Consider the following 14,789-nt stretch of genomic DNA (forward strand, 5'->3'; position numbering starts at 1 on the left):
TGGGTTTGGCAAATGTGGGCACACCTCTCTTCCTCACTTGGTTGTCCTGCCGAATCTCACGCACAAAGTGGGTGTCAGAACCGATGGGGGCAAGTTGCTGGGAGAAGAATGGCCTGGGGTAGGTCACAAAGGCAGCAAGCCCTCGAAGCTTCCCCTTTGGGGACCTTGCCCATCCTGGGGGAGGAGGCCTGGCATCTCGTTCCCAGGGTGTGCATTGTTTCAGACCCCAGAGAGCAGCAGGCTCATGACCAAGGGGCCCAGAAACACGTTTGGTGGTGGCAGCTGGCGAGCAGCCACTAGTTGGATTCCTTCAACCCGACTTCTGAACCGAGCCTGCAGCCATCTATGCCAACCGATGATCTCCATTGGTTTCTACAGGGCACCAGACGCCTCCTTTGCTCTCTGCTCCCAGCCACCCCTGTGCTGATGGTGGTGTAGTCTCAGTGATATTTGGTAGCCCCTTCAGTGCTGACCTCAAGCTCCAGGGCCTGTGTCCCTGAACCGCAGGTACTTACTTGCAACCGGTGCCTCTTCAAGGTGCCCCAAGCCGCCATAGGATTACATTGTTCCTAATGACCTCTGCAACTGGCTACCCCAGTGCCGGTGGTGGAGCATTACCTCCCTAGGTCCGACCTGTGCCCAGTGTTGTGAGGAAAATTGAATTTTGCCCTGTCATGTGTCCCTACGTGTTCCCCATCATATGTTATATGTGCATGATTAATATGCATATTTACCCCCTTGACCGAATAAAGACGCAATTTTAGTTGTGTCCAACGTTAGTATGTTAGTTATCCAGTCCTCCTGAAAGCAACAAGTATTAGGCCTATGTTGCCAACGTCTTTACATTGTGCACGTTAAAACATCGAGATGCACCCGTTTCTAGGCCTCACAGGGCCCGGACACCAGATTCAAGCCTCAAGTCTCCTGAAACCACTCCGAGGAGCGATGCAGCCCCTCCCGCATCCCTGACCCTTCACTTACTTCCTGTCAAGCAATGCGGTGCTCGGCCTGGCCTGCCTGCCAAGAATATGTTATGCCTACAGTTATCAGTTCAGCTCCCTGGCTTCACATTCCTAGCTAACGAACTACATAAACATCTCCATCTACAGTCTAGTCTTTCTGTCTCCATGTAAGTGATTTCCTGAATTAATATCCATAGAAGATTCATAGCACACGCAATAAAGAAATATATGCATGCACTAGCTTTAGTGACAAGTAGCCTTTGCTCTGATGACCTTTAGATTCAAGCAACATGTACTCCAAACACAAGATATCAGATATGCTATAGGTACAGGTCGTTCTGACATCCCAGACTTTAGTCTCCTCTTCTAGTGCTAGAAGTCAGAGCCCCCAGCTCTCCCCAGTTACACGTCATGGCCCGTTTGCGCGCACCAGTAGGTTAAAGGTTCCAGCTGCCCAGGTAGCCCCCTCCATGTATCCACCCACTTATGACACTTCTGTGACGTCTACATCACATGTCTCCGTGCACGCCCTGTGCACGCCTTCTTTTCACGCCCATATGTTCTTATCTTTCGTTTGTCACTTGTTAAGCCTACTGTATTCAATGCAATTGTACTGTTATACTATATATACTGTATGATGTTAATGAGATGCTGCAGCTGCCATTCCCCTTTTTCCTTGTGTCTGTCCCTTCCTGAACCTTTGCAGGTGATGGAACCCGATGGTCCATTGGCTCGAGCCATCTGATTAAAGCCCATATGACTCAGACACCACGGATTTTGCCTCTTATTTATTGAGCTATCCTTTTCAATTAATACATAGAAAAATAGTACCGGTAATTATTTATTTATTTACCACATAATGGCGCCCGAACAGGGACGAGCCCCTTCCCCACGCGCCGGCGATGTAACGCAGGCCCCCTGACCCTTCTACAGCCGTGACGGACCCCTACTGTGCACGTGCAGATATTTCTGCTTCAAGTTTCCCTCAGGCCCACGGAGGAGACGGAGACTGCGGTCCGGCATCCAGACGAGGCGGTGAGGAAGGCGGATCGTCCCGACCAGAGCCCAAGCCGAGAGAGCAAGGTCCGAGGTATCCGGAGGCCCACCTGTGTCCGAAGCCCGAAGCGCATGCGTAGTGTGTAGCAGTAACCAGACGTCGTAGCAGTCCAGACCAGTCCGAGGCTTTCAGTTCTGCTTCCCGGTGAGTACCGTTGCTGGGGAAGTATCTAGACGGGTTCATTAATTTGTGCCCGGTCCGACGGGTTTGGGTACACAGATCCGGTCCGACGTGTTCACTTAGGTGGATACGGTATGACGTGTCTCTTTAGGAGACCGGTATGTTCTGTACTGTTTTAGCAGTGCATCCAGTAATTCTAGTAAGTCTGTTCTCGAGAAATTCAAGTATTATGTTTTCAATGTATTAGGTAGTATCTGTTCGAACTGTTATTAATGTGTATTGACGTCGTGGTATGGGTGATTGTTTGCTAGTCATTACTGTGTTCATTGTGTTCAAGTTCAAGTACGGTTCAAATATGCCTCGGTTTTCAAAGTTACGTCAGATAAAAACCAGAAAAGGGTTACTTGAAGAATCAGTTCCTGTCCCTCCTAGGGACAGTCCCGGACATTTCATGCATCATAAGCATGGCTTAGATGCCATACTGTATCTAGATTTATGGGTGGACTACACCAAGGATCTCGAAGAGAAATATAGATGGCCTGTTTCAGGAACATGGGATGCCGAGTGCATCATGAGAGTAGAAGAAGCATTATGGAAAAAGAAAGCCAGACAATCCCAGAAAGATGCCATAGAATTGTGGCGTAAAGAAGCGCATAAGAGAACTGAAAAGGAATTCAGAAAAGCAGAACTAAGTAGGGAATCCTCAGAAAAAGCCCAAGAAAGGGAATTACTAGAAGAAGGTGAACGAGTTAGAGCAGAACAGTCAGACAGACAAAGAAATGCCCTTATTAAAGGCATGATACGTATCCCCTTCTCGCCGAGGGCCTGCCGAAGGCGACCCCGGAAGCACCCTGTAATTTACCGCCACCATTGGTCCCGACTAAGCTACGTCATAAACCGACCGCAGCTGAAATTTTCCTTTCTTCCTATTTAGACGACACTGTCCCAGAATATGCAAATCCGAATCCTACTCCGCCTGTTCAACCCCATCACCCTGTTAATAACGTAATTACTGTGCCTCCAGCCGTGGGTCCCGGGAATCCTGTCCATGTGCCAGTACCCCAGGACCAACCCACATTACGTACACCTACTTTACCAGTCACGTTACCAGCAACCGCACATTCAGTATTAATTGACGATTCTAGTTCAGGGGGAGCAGGGGGAGGTATTCCTATCACCCCGCCTCAAACAAAGCGCCTGACACTAAGAGAAGCAGCATTACAGCGTACGCCAAAAGTGGCCACGTACGAAGCCCTCAAGAAGTACCTTACTGATTGTAGATATGATCCAGTGCCAGGCGAAGATCACATGATATTATATTCCGTACGTTTATGACGAGTAGCAAACTTTTTAGCTACCATGCCAGATATGAAGGAACATCTAGACAGAATATATCATTTCATCCGAACAGGGGAGAAACCAGAAAGTATTCACGAAGCTATGGCACACAGGAAAGTGGAGATTCAAAGTATGATTTTACAATTTTTGATAAATTGTTTAATAAGAGAACAAGATCATCCTGATAAAAACAAAGACGAGATGAAGGTCCTGACGAGGTGGAGTGACAATATAGCAGACGGAAAACACAAGACACAGAATAGTATAGAAACGATGTACAGAAAGATTCGTAAAGAAATCATAGGCATACACGAGAGGGAGAAAGCAAGAGTAATAGCAGAGAAAGAGAATGATTCTTCAGACGAAGATGTAGACAACGAGAATCCCGCCAGAATAGCGTATGTAGGTAGGACGAGATTTTCTGATAGACACACACGCCTAGACTACAAGAAAGTTTTTCCTCCTCCCGTACCAGAACAGTGTTCTCTTGAACAATTATTCCAGGCTACCGATAAAGTTCTGAAACTACGAATAGGTTACAGTGAGCTTAGTACCATGCATGAACAAGAACTAGCCCGATCAGCAGTACGATGGACTAGTGATTCTACCACGTTTCCAGACGAAGTAGTGGCTCAAATGTTTCTGAAGCTGCCCCCAGCCGAGCAGCGACTGGTGGGTATGTACATGATCCAGCATCTCATTACATTGTACGAAAGTCAGCATTCTGATCCAGGTCCCTTATATAATGTATTGAACGAGTTACTCCTAAACAGATGGAAAGGTCTAGGTACCGATTGGATTAATGTCATTTTAGAACAGCGCCACAAATACAGAACGTTCCTGACTCCACATTTTTTTCCTGTTCCACCCCCATTATACATAGATAGAAAGAATCCGTTGCGAGAAGTGCATCCTGTTAAGGGAACGGGGGGTGAGCTCGAACGAGTATTTGTTTACACCCCTATAACGAAAATAGAACTACTGGAAATGAAAAAGTTAGTACCCTGTCACGATAAAGATCCAGCAGGGTTCCACCGTGAACTAAAAGATATGCTCCGTATGGGAGAATACACGTATCCTGATATCATTAAAATGTTAAAAGTCCTGTTGCCTGCGGGCATATATGAAAAACTCAAAGAAAAAGAATGGGAGGTGGGAGAGAAAAAGATTGACTGGACCGCATTAGAGAATGAAGATAATACACGAGTTCCAGGTACTGGTCTTGGGGAAAAAGCCAAAGCATTGCCCGAATTGTTAATACAAGTCTTGCCAAGATTACTAGCCACGAAAAAGGAAGACTGGGATGCCATCTCAGCCTGTAAACAGAAACAAGACGAAGACACTAGTGATTTTTATTCCAGATTTGAGAAATGTTTCATTATTAATAGCGGTTTGAAGACAAGTAGTGAGTCGTATCCCCATCTTTTTGTTACTAAACTAGTTGAAAATTCTTTACCACAAGTTAAAAATCGAGTACTGAAAGTCGAGAGTACCTGGCAAGCTAATACCCCGTCCCAAATGCTACAGATGTTACAGTATCACCAGAACCGAATCAGAGAAGAACAAGAACACGAAAGGAGACGTATGAAAGACACGAAAATGAAAGTACTAGTTGCACAGTCTGTTCCAGCAGATAGTCAGAAGAGGGGTATAACTCAGACAAGTCATTCTGCAGCTCCCGTTAAAGGGACATGCAATTATTGTAAACAGCCAGGTCATTACATAAACGAATGTGCAGTTCTGAAACACAACATAGCCACTGGTAAGACGAAAGAGAGACCGCTTCCTCCAAGACAGGAACATGTTCCGCAAAATACGCAACTACCGCAGAACGCACAACAGACAGTAACAGTACCGCAGCCTATAGCTGCCACACAACACGTTACACAACAGATGTGCCAGTATGCACAGTCAGATTATCCAGAATACCAGCAGTATTCATGAAACAGCCTAGAGAGGGAGGTTGGCTTGCCTCTCATCGAGGTTCCTGTAGATCAAGAGGGTCCCTATGTACACAGTCAAGTATTAGGGAAAGACAGAACGTTTCTGATTGATACAGGGGCAAGTAGGACTACCATCAGTCATGACGAGGTTCCAGGGTCTCCTCTCTCTGGCTCAAGAAATGTTTCCCTGGGATTTTCAGGAAAGCCTATTGTTAACGAAATATCGAAACCAGTTTCTCTAGAAGTTGGTCCATTGTCCCGAACTACAGACTTGTTACTTACGAAATCATGCCCTGAAAATTTACTTGGTATTAAAACATTGAAAGAATTAGGAGCTATTATTTGCTGCTCTCCGGAAGGAGTGAGATTGTTTTTACGTGATTTTAAAGGACATTATGTGTTACGTGATTTTGATCCAAGATTATTGAATGTACCACAGCATTTATGGGCGCAAGGTCCAACTGATGTAGGTTGTATGCATATTACACCATATCGTGTCACTCTGAAACAAGGTGTTGTATTACCACGAATCCGACAGTATAAATTGCCACCTGAGGCTGTAGCAGCCTTATCGAAAATCATTGACGAGCTCATTGCTCAAGGAGTGGTTGTAGAAACTGACTCCAATGTATGTAATTCTCCTATCATTCCGATTCTTAAACGTACTGACCCAAATGCACCTCCAGTTTATCGATTAGTGATTGACCTTCGAGAACTTAATAAATGTATCATACCCCAGTACCCAGTGGTCCCAGATATCTCTTCCCTATTGACTGCCATTGATTTCGAAGCAGAGTTTTTTTACTGTTATTGATCTCAAGAACGCATTTTTCAGTGTCCCCATTCATCCAGACAGCCAGTTCCTTTTCGGATTCTGTTTAAATGGAAGAAGCTATAAATTCACACGTGCACCTCAAGGTTTCACAGAAAGTCCCAGTATTTACAGTCAAGCACTGAAACGACAACTAGACAGTATTCACATGCCAACTGACACTGCCCTGATCCAGTATGTCGATGATCTATTGATCACAGCCCGTACTGAACGTGACTGCGAACGAGCATCACTGACAGTCTTGTATTTCCTGGCAGAAATGGGGCACAAGGTGTCCCCTTCGAAACTGCAATTCTGTGTCCAACAAGTGGTATACCTTGGACACTTGTTGTCCAAGAGGGGTAGACAGTTGACACCTGACCGTATTCAGTTAATAGCACATCTTCCACAGCCCAAGACACAGAAGGAGGTACGAGCTTTTATCGGCCTCACTTCTTACTGCAGACAATGGATTCCTCAGTACGCATACCTAGCCAAACCACTGATACAGTTAACAACACAGGAGGCAGCCACATCGACTGTCCTCCCTTGGACCCAGGAACATACACTTGTTTTCAATGAATTAAAGAAAGCTTTATGTCAAGCACCTGTGTTAGCGACTCCAAACTACAGTAAGCCTTTTACACTTTTTGTCACTGAATGTGATGGTACAGCATTATCTGTTCTCACACAAGATCAAGCAGGACAACACAAGCCCTGTGCTTATTTTTCTAGCACATTAGATCCAGTAGCCCAGGCTCTGCCTGCGTGCCTTAAATCAGTTGCAGCCACAGCTCTAGCTATCAGACAAAGTGATTCCATAGTGTTAGGACACTCCCTGACAGTACAAGTTCCACACTCCGTGGAAGTTCTTTTAAACCGAACACAGACTCAGCACTTGACAATTGCACGATTGACAGGATATGAACTGACACTGTTTCAGCCACACATAGAGATCAGACGCTGCAACATTTTAAATCCTGCTACACTGTTACCTTCGATTACCTCAAACCCTGTAACACATGATTGTGTGGAAGTTACTAACATCATGACAAAGCCAAGACAAGACTTGACGGACATTGCATTACCCGACCCAGACCTGACACTTTACGTGGATGGTTCATGTATGAGAACAAGTACAGGAGAGTTAGTAGCTGCATATGCAGTAACTACTGAAACTGAAGTCATAGAAACACATCGTATTGACACCTTGTCTGCTCAAGCAGCAGAGCTCATCGCTCTGACCCAAGCCTGCATACGAGCCAAGAACCTGAAAGTAAACATATATACAGATTCACGTTATGCATTCGGAGTCGTACACGACTTTGAAGTCCTCTGGCAGGAAAGAGGTTTCATGACCTCTCATGGAGCCAAGATTCAGCATGGCCCCCTCATTCAAGCTCTGTTAGATGCAATACATTTACCGACAGCCATTGCCATTATGAAGTGCAAAGCACATACGAAAGCCACTGACACCATTTCCCAGGGTAACGACCTGGCAGATCGAACAGCCAAGCTTACAGCTCAGACTCCAGACATTCCAGTTAACATAACAAAGACAGACGTTCCAGTCCCGACAACTTGTATGACAGTTAAGGATCCTACACAAGACGTACTAGACATACAGACACACGCTACTCCAGATGAAATCAAGAAATGGTCTGAACAAGGAGGGGTCCAGACAGATCAGGGATGGTTGACGAAGGGAAAAGCCACATGGTTTCTCCCCGACTCTATGGTTCAAGTCATTATTAATACAGCACACAGTCCAGCGCATTTAGGAGAAAAAGCCATGTTAGATAGCATTCAGAACCTTTGGTTTAACAAGCATTTACGAGCAGTAGCGAAGCAGAAAGTGCGTACCTGCATGATCTGTTGTCAGTTCAATCCAGGTAAAGGTGTTCCCGTGGAACAAGGTGGATTCCATCCTCCTGACCACCCTTTTGAAGTCCTCCAGATGGACTATATCCAGATGGATCGATGTCGAGGTTTCAAGTATGTCCTTGTAGTTGTATGCGCTTTGTCCAGATGGACAGAAGCATATCCAGTCCCAGATTATACTGCCGCGACCACTGCCAAGCAGTTGGTTCGTGAGTTCTTCCCTCGCTATGGTTTACCCAGGGTCGTGTATTCAGATAACGGACAGCCATTCTCATCCGAACTCATGAAACAAGTATCACTTCTGTTAGGGTACCAGTGGAAATTCCACTGCGTACGACACCCCGAGGCAGCTGGCCTCGTCGAGAGACACAATCAAACTATGAAAATACATATAGCGAAGGTCTGTGCCGAGAAAGGTGTAGATTGGATGGTAGCCCTGCCGGTTGCCCTTTTCTACATGAGAATGGTTGCTCACTCCCGATCTGGTTTGTCACCTTATGAAGTTATTTTTGGTCGTCCCCCAAACATGTGGGGTACACCTATGCCACGGAAAATCACCGATGTTGACAGTAACATGCTGACAGATTACCTAGCTTCCTTGATGTCTGCACTACTCTCTTGTCGTTCACAGGTCGCGGCTGCCTTTCCAGACAACACCCAGGTGAAACCGCACGAGGTCGTTCCAGGTGACCTTGTTTTGATCCGCAACTTCGATCGTTCAAGCCCGCTGGAGCCCCGCTGGAAGGAGCCGAAACTTGTTCTGATGACCTCAAGGACCGCCGTAAAGCTAGAAGGAAGAAAGGGCTGGCTACACTCCAGTCACATCAAGCGTTTCCATGGACTCCGTCCAAAGACTTTTTTCAAGGACTGCCCCGATACTGACTCTAAACTTCCCCTGTTAGAGAAAACTCCGCAGCAGGAGTATAAAATGAAATTGAGGTCTAATAAGTCAGACAGCGTTTAATTGTTTAAGTCCCCCTCGGGTGAAGCGGTTAGACAGGTTCCTGACATGTATGAGATAGACCCACATAGTGAGAGAGTTAGACGAAACTCCAAGAAAATACGTTACTGTAAGAATCTGCGCAGCAGATGTATTGTTACGTTATTGTTTATGCTATTTCTGAGTCTTACGATCACATGTATAAGTTATGTTTTACACGTATTTTTTCCTCCTCTTGGTCCACATGTACATCTTTCTTCTAATGATACAGTAGAGCACACATTTAGTGAACTACCCCCTCACGAGTTATCCTATTGACTTGCAATGCGTAACAATACTTTCATCCGCATGTTACACTATTCACACCAGACCAGTAATGCCACTAATTGTTGGGTGTGTGGTCGACTCCCCCCTTACCAGACCGCGAAGGGAGCTCTGCCACTCTTTCCCTATCCGTTTTCACATAATGGTTCGTGTGGAGCATGGTTTACGTTAACATCATCCTTAGACGACAAGTCCCTTTTGAATAGAACCTGTGTCCCAGACAAGGAAGGTCTTTCCCCTAGGACAGGGATAGATCTAGAAAATGAAGTATATGATCTAGGTAATTTCTCCTCCAATTTCATGGTTTTGAATGTTCAGTCCGAGACAGTGATTGTACTACTGTGGTCGAATACAGTGACAGTGGGAAGTCTACTTTCAAAGCTTCACGTCATTCCTATTTTATATGTGGTCAGACCGCATATGTACGTTTGCCCCTAGATTGGGATGGAACATGTTACATTGCCTTCCTACTGCCACCAGTTTTTCTAGCTCCGTCCGATTATCACCGAAATACATATCTAGTACACGTCAGACATAGAAGGGAGATCGAGTCCCCAATTGTCGATCAGACTGAAACTGCATTAGAACAGTACACAGATTTCAATAAAGGTTTCTTTTTCTTCATAGGTCCTGTTCAGAATAGTAAACTAATACGCAGGTTAACCAGAACCATTGAAGCAGTAGTGAATGAGACTACTTCCACCCTAGGTAACTTAACAGAGGAACAGTCTGCTATGAGATTTGTTGTTCTTCAGAACCGCCTTGTTCTTGACGTCATACTGGCCGATAGGGGCGGAGCTTGTAGAGTCATCGGATCTAGTTGTTGCATTTTCATTCCTAATAACGCACCGTCTGTATATTCAGCAATAACAAGACTTCATTAACAACAACACAACACACTGAGGAAAATCAAACCCTTCCTCCCGACTGAAGACTTCCAAACTGCTGTACAAGCGTTAGTCATCCCTCGAATCGACTACGGAATTGTGACCCTCAGCGGACTCCCGCTATCCACAACAGCTCCCTTAAGAGCCTCCCTGAACGCTGCCGCAAGACTCATTACTGGCTCAAGAAAACATTCGCATATTTCCCCAGATTTAAAGTCCCTAAAATGGCTGCCTTTTGAAGCCAGAATACAACTAAAAATTGCAGTTATGACACACGCGGCCGTGCACCACAATGCACCCAACTACCTCGCTCAAAAATTGTCCATATCAGGAGGTCCGAGGTCCAATAGAAGCTCAAAAAATCTACTCCTGAAACCCCGTAGATTCAGGAAAGAGAAAACCTACAAGCGCTCCTTCTCAGGAATGGCACCCAGGATCTGGAATGCGCTCCCGCCTGAAACTAGGCGTATCTCCTCCGCTGCACTCTTCAAGAAAGAGGTGAAAACCATCCTTCTGGCCAAGATCTCCTGAACCTTATAGGTGGTGGATCAGAGACTCTACATTGCCTTGTATCAGTGCTCACCTTGTCCTTTGGCACTATACCTCTACTTGATGGTGACACTACTACACTACTTTCTTCCTACCGACCAATATATGAGACACATTGGGTCACTGATTCACCCTCCCGATGCCCTCACTCAGTGCGCTCTCTATACTAAAACACTGGTATAAGCCTGCCACACACCCAAGGTGTACCTGAACACCTCTGTAATGGGATCAATGACTTGTGCCGTTATATTACCTGTTTACCTGACTGTATATTGATATGTTTTATGTATTTTATTATTATCCTTTCATGTTAGTGACTACTACATTGCTCCCATTACCTCTGTTCATTCCTACTGCCCCTACCCTGTCATTGTAAAGCGCTCGGATATCTGTAAGGATCTTGTTCGCGCTATATAAAACTTTGAATAAATAAATAAAATAGCCCATCTGCTACACCAGAATCCAGGCACCTGGACTTGGTCCGGTTGGCTCTGGAGTATATCTGCCTGGGGATGGAAAGTACTGTCATTCCTAGGAATAGTAGTAATGATCATATTCAGTTGTTGTCTCTGTTTACAATGTGGCCCTGCGATTTGCGGCTTGTGCGCTACATCTTGTATTCCAAGTCCAAAGTCCCATTCCCAAAGGATAAAAGACGAGCAAATGATGCTGTATGAACAGATAGATGGTCTCATGAATATTGAGGTTTCCTGAGGGAAACGTAGGGAACAAGGAGGGAATGAGGAAAATTGAATTTTGCCCTGTCATGTGTCCCTACGTGTTCCCCATCATATGTTATATGTGCATGATTAATATGCATATTTACCCCCTTGACCGAATAAAGACGCAATTTTAGTTGTGTCCAACGTTAGTATGTTAGTTATCCAGTCCTCCTGAAAGCAACAAGTATTAGGCCTATGTTGCCAACGTCTTTACATTGTGCACGTTAAAACATCGAGATGCACCCGTTTCTAGGCCTCACAGGGCGCGGACACCAGATTCAAGCCTCAAGTCTCCTGAAACCACTCCGAGGAGCGATGCAGCCCCTCCCGCATCCCTGACCCTTCACTTACTTCCTGCCAAGCAATGCGGTGCTCGGCCTGGCCTGCCTGCCAAGAATATGTTATGCCTACAGTTATCAGTTCAGCTCCCTGGCTTCACATTCCTAGCTAACGAACTACATAAACATCTCCATCTACAGTCTAGTCTTTCTGTCTCCATGTAAGTGATTTCCTGAATTAATATCCATAGAAGATTCATAGCACACGCAATACATAAAGAAATATATGCATGCACTAGCTTTAGTGACAAGTAGCCTTTGCTCTGATGACCTTTAGATTCAAGCAACATGTACTCCAAACACAAGATATCAGATATGCTATAGGTACAGGTCGTTCTGACATCCCAGACTTTAGTCTCCTCTTCTAGTGCTAGAAGTCAGAGCCCCCAGCTCTCCCCAGTTACACGTCATGGCCCGTTTGCGCGCACCAGTAGGTTAAAGGTTCCAGCTGCCCAGGTAGCCCCCTCCATGTATCCACCCACTTATGACACTTCTGTGACGTCTACATCACATGTCTCCGTGCACGCCCTGTGCACGCCTTCTTTTCACGCCCATATGTTCTTATCTTTCGTTTGTCACTTGTTACGCCTACTGTATTCAATGCAATTGTACTGTTATACTATATATACTGTATGATGTTAATGAGATGCTGCAGCTGCCATTCCCCTTTTTCCTTGTGTCTGTCCCTTCCTGAACCTTTGCAGGTGATGGAACCCGATGGTCCATTGGCTCGAGCCATCTGATTAAAGCCCATATGACTCAGACACCACGGATTTTGCCTCTTATTTATTGAGCTATCCTTTTCATTTAATACATAGAAAAATAGTACCGGTAATTATTTATTTATTTACCACAGTTGACCAAAACCCCTGGAGACTGAATCTGAAACAGTTTACCTACCTGTAAGTTATTCACCGGTCTTGCCTACAATAGGTTTGCATTGGTCTCTCGCTGTATTGTTCTAAGTGTAAATCCTGAATAGGAAATAGATTTTTCTACATTGAAAAGTGTTTTATGGACATGGAAAGTATTGCTTGATGCTACACAAACCTTTTGCCAATAATAACTTGAACGTATTGCATATTTTAAAAGTCTACTTACCTGTAATTGAGTTCATCTTTGTTCCTAAAAATAAAAGTAACAAAAGTAATATTTTTACATACATTCGCCTGGCGTTAGTCAAACTACCGACCCTCTGAGAAGCCAAACTGCCCAGCTACCACTAAATTGAGTGTAAGGTATTATCTACTTTATCCTCTTCTATATCTTTGGGGATGCCCTGGACTCTGCACGCTATACCTCTTTTTGGTAAATTATATACAGAGCCAGCTTCCTACACACATCGTTGGCTTGCACTCTGAATTACACCTAAAAAATCATCACCAATTGGGAAGGAGGGAAGCTCTAGACCACACTACAAAAAGTAGTTTAAGTGGATGTTCAACATAGGGCTAGAAAAGTGAGACAAGCCTGTTTATTTTCTAGTTTGAAGGATTCTACATTCCATGTGTATATCTGTAACCTACAATGTATGTTCAAGTAGGAAAGGTGCAATAGAGTCAAAATAGTTTTAGTGCAGCGAAAGAACGAGTGTGCAAATTATAACACTGCCATGCAGATTAAATGTATTACCACTCAAATGAGCACATGGTGAAATGTATTCCTAGAATGTAAAGTGAGCAAACATTAGTAGGCCCAATACCTAGAATCACTAGGTGCAAAATCACAAATATTCCTACCTGAAGAATCTGCATTTAGCTGAGCTGATTAGGCCTTAGATATTTGATACTGCTGTAGCCAACAAAAAAAGTGATCATATTGTTTTTAACAGCTGCAAAACCTGAAAGCACAAGTTCCCAGTGTATTTAGAAAATACATGAAATTGGGAATTGAGCACAAGAAATTAACCGCAAGTGTGTCAAGCCGAGGGCCTTATGGTGCTTGTGTTGTAAATTTCTAGAAAGGCTAACTTCATCCTGAGAGATCAAAGACAAAGATGCCAGAAGGCACAAACCTAAATATCAGAAGTAGGCTAGTGTGTATGAATAAAGGCCCACTTTACAGATTTATTTTGTGAAGTGAGGAACCACGTCAGTAGGATGAAGTCCCTATTTCAACTTATCAATGAAGTGATGGAAGTAACCCCACAGAGTCAAAAGGGGCTAATTAGAAGAGCAAGTGAGGATTTGGCAGTTCACGTTGATGAACAGTTGGATGTGGAATAAGACACCTCGAGGTAAAGATGGCTAGGACCAGAGAGAGAGGGGAGAGAGGGGCCAGAGAGCGAGACTGTCCCTATCATCTCCACAGTAGCGTATTGGATTGGCTTTAGATCTGGGGAACAGAGTAGAGACATCATTCCAGAAGGTACCATACCCTGAATTAATGAAATGTAAAATGTGTTTTACTGCATTTACAATTACAGTGCAAGGTTGCTTTGGCTGGACGCAAAAAGCATCTAAATTAAAAAACATGCTGAAGGTCGTGTTTACTAGGATCACTTTTTGATCCTGGTGGTTTCTATGAAAGTGTAGGCTATTCTTATATTTGTCTAAACAGAACATACTTTAGGACAGGAACTTAGCAGAAGGACTCCAATTTGAACCTGGTTTAGAAATGTTTGGGTATATTTTAATATTTTTTTAATCTAGGATATCAGTATGTAGGCAAATTGAAAATTAAAATAATGTCAAGATTATGAGCTACTAGATTTATATTTTTCTTTGCAGACTAGGAGCTTGCATTTTCAATATACCATAATATATATACGGAGCTACTTATGCTAAAGTAGGCAAAAGTCAACGAAAGAGGCTCCTCTTCCTACACAAACAGCTAATGCCACACTGTTCAACTATATGCCCAGCCACAAATATATATGCAGGCTACAGGAGACCTGCAATGTATTATGAGCACAGAG

At 44.4% G+C, this 14,789-nt stretch overlaps 1 protein-coding gene across 1 annotated transcript in view; it reads right to left on the reverse strand.

Annotated features, from left to right (window-relative positions):
* The window catches only part of WDR5 (WD repeat domain 5), a 105,583-nt gene that overhangs the window by 20,741 nt on the left and 70,053 nt on the right, over positions 1-14,789 (reverse strand). The window lies entirely within an intron of this gene.

This window comes from Lissotriton helveticus, chromosome 5_1 (genome assembly GCF_964261635.1).
Source record: "Lissotriton helveticus chromosome 5_1, aLisHel1.1, whole genome shotgun sequence".
Lineage (NCBI taxonomy): Eukaryota > Metazoa > Chordata > Amphibia > Caudata > Salamandridae > Lissotriton > Lissotriton helveticus.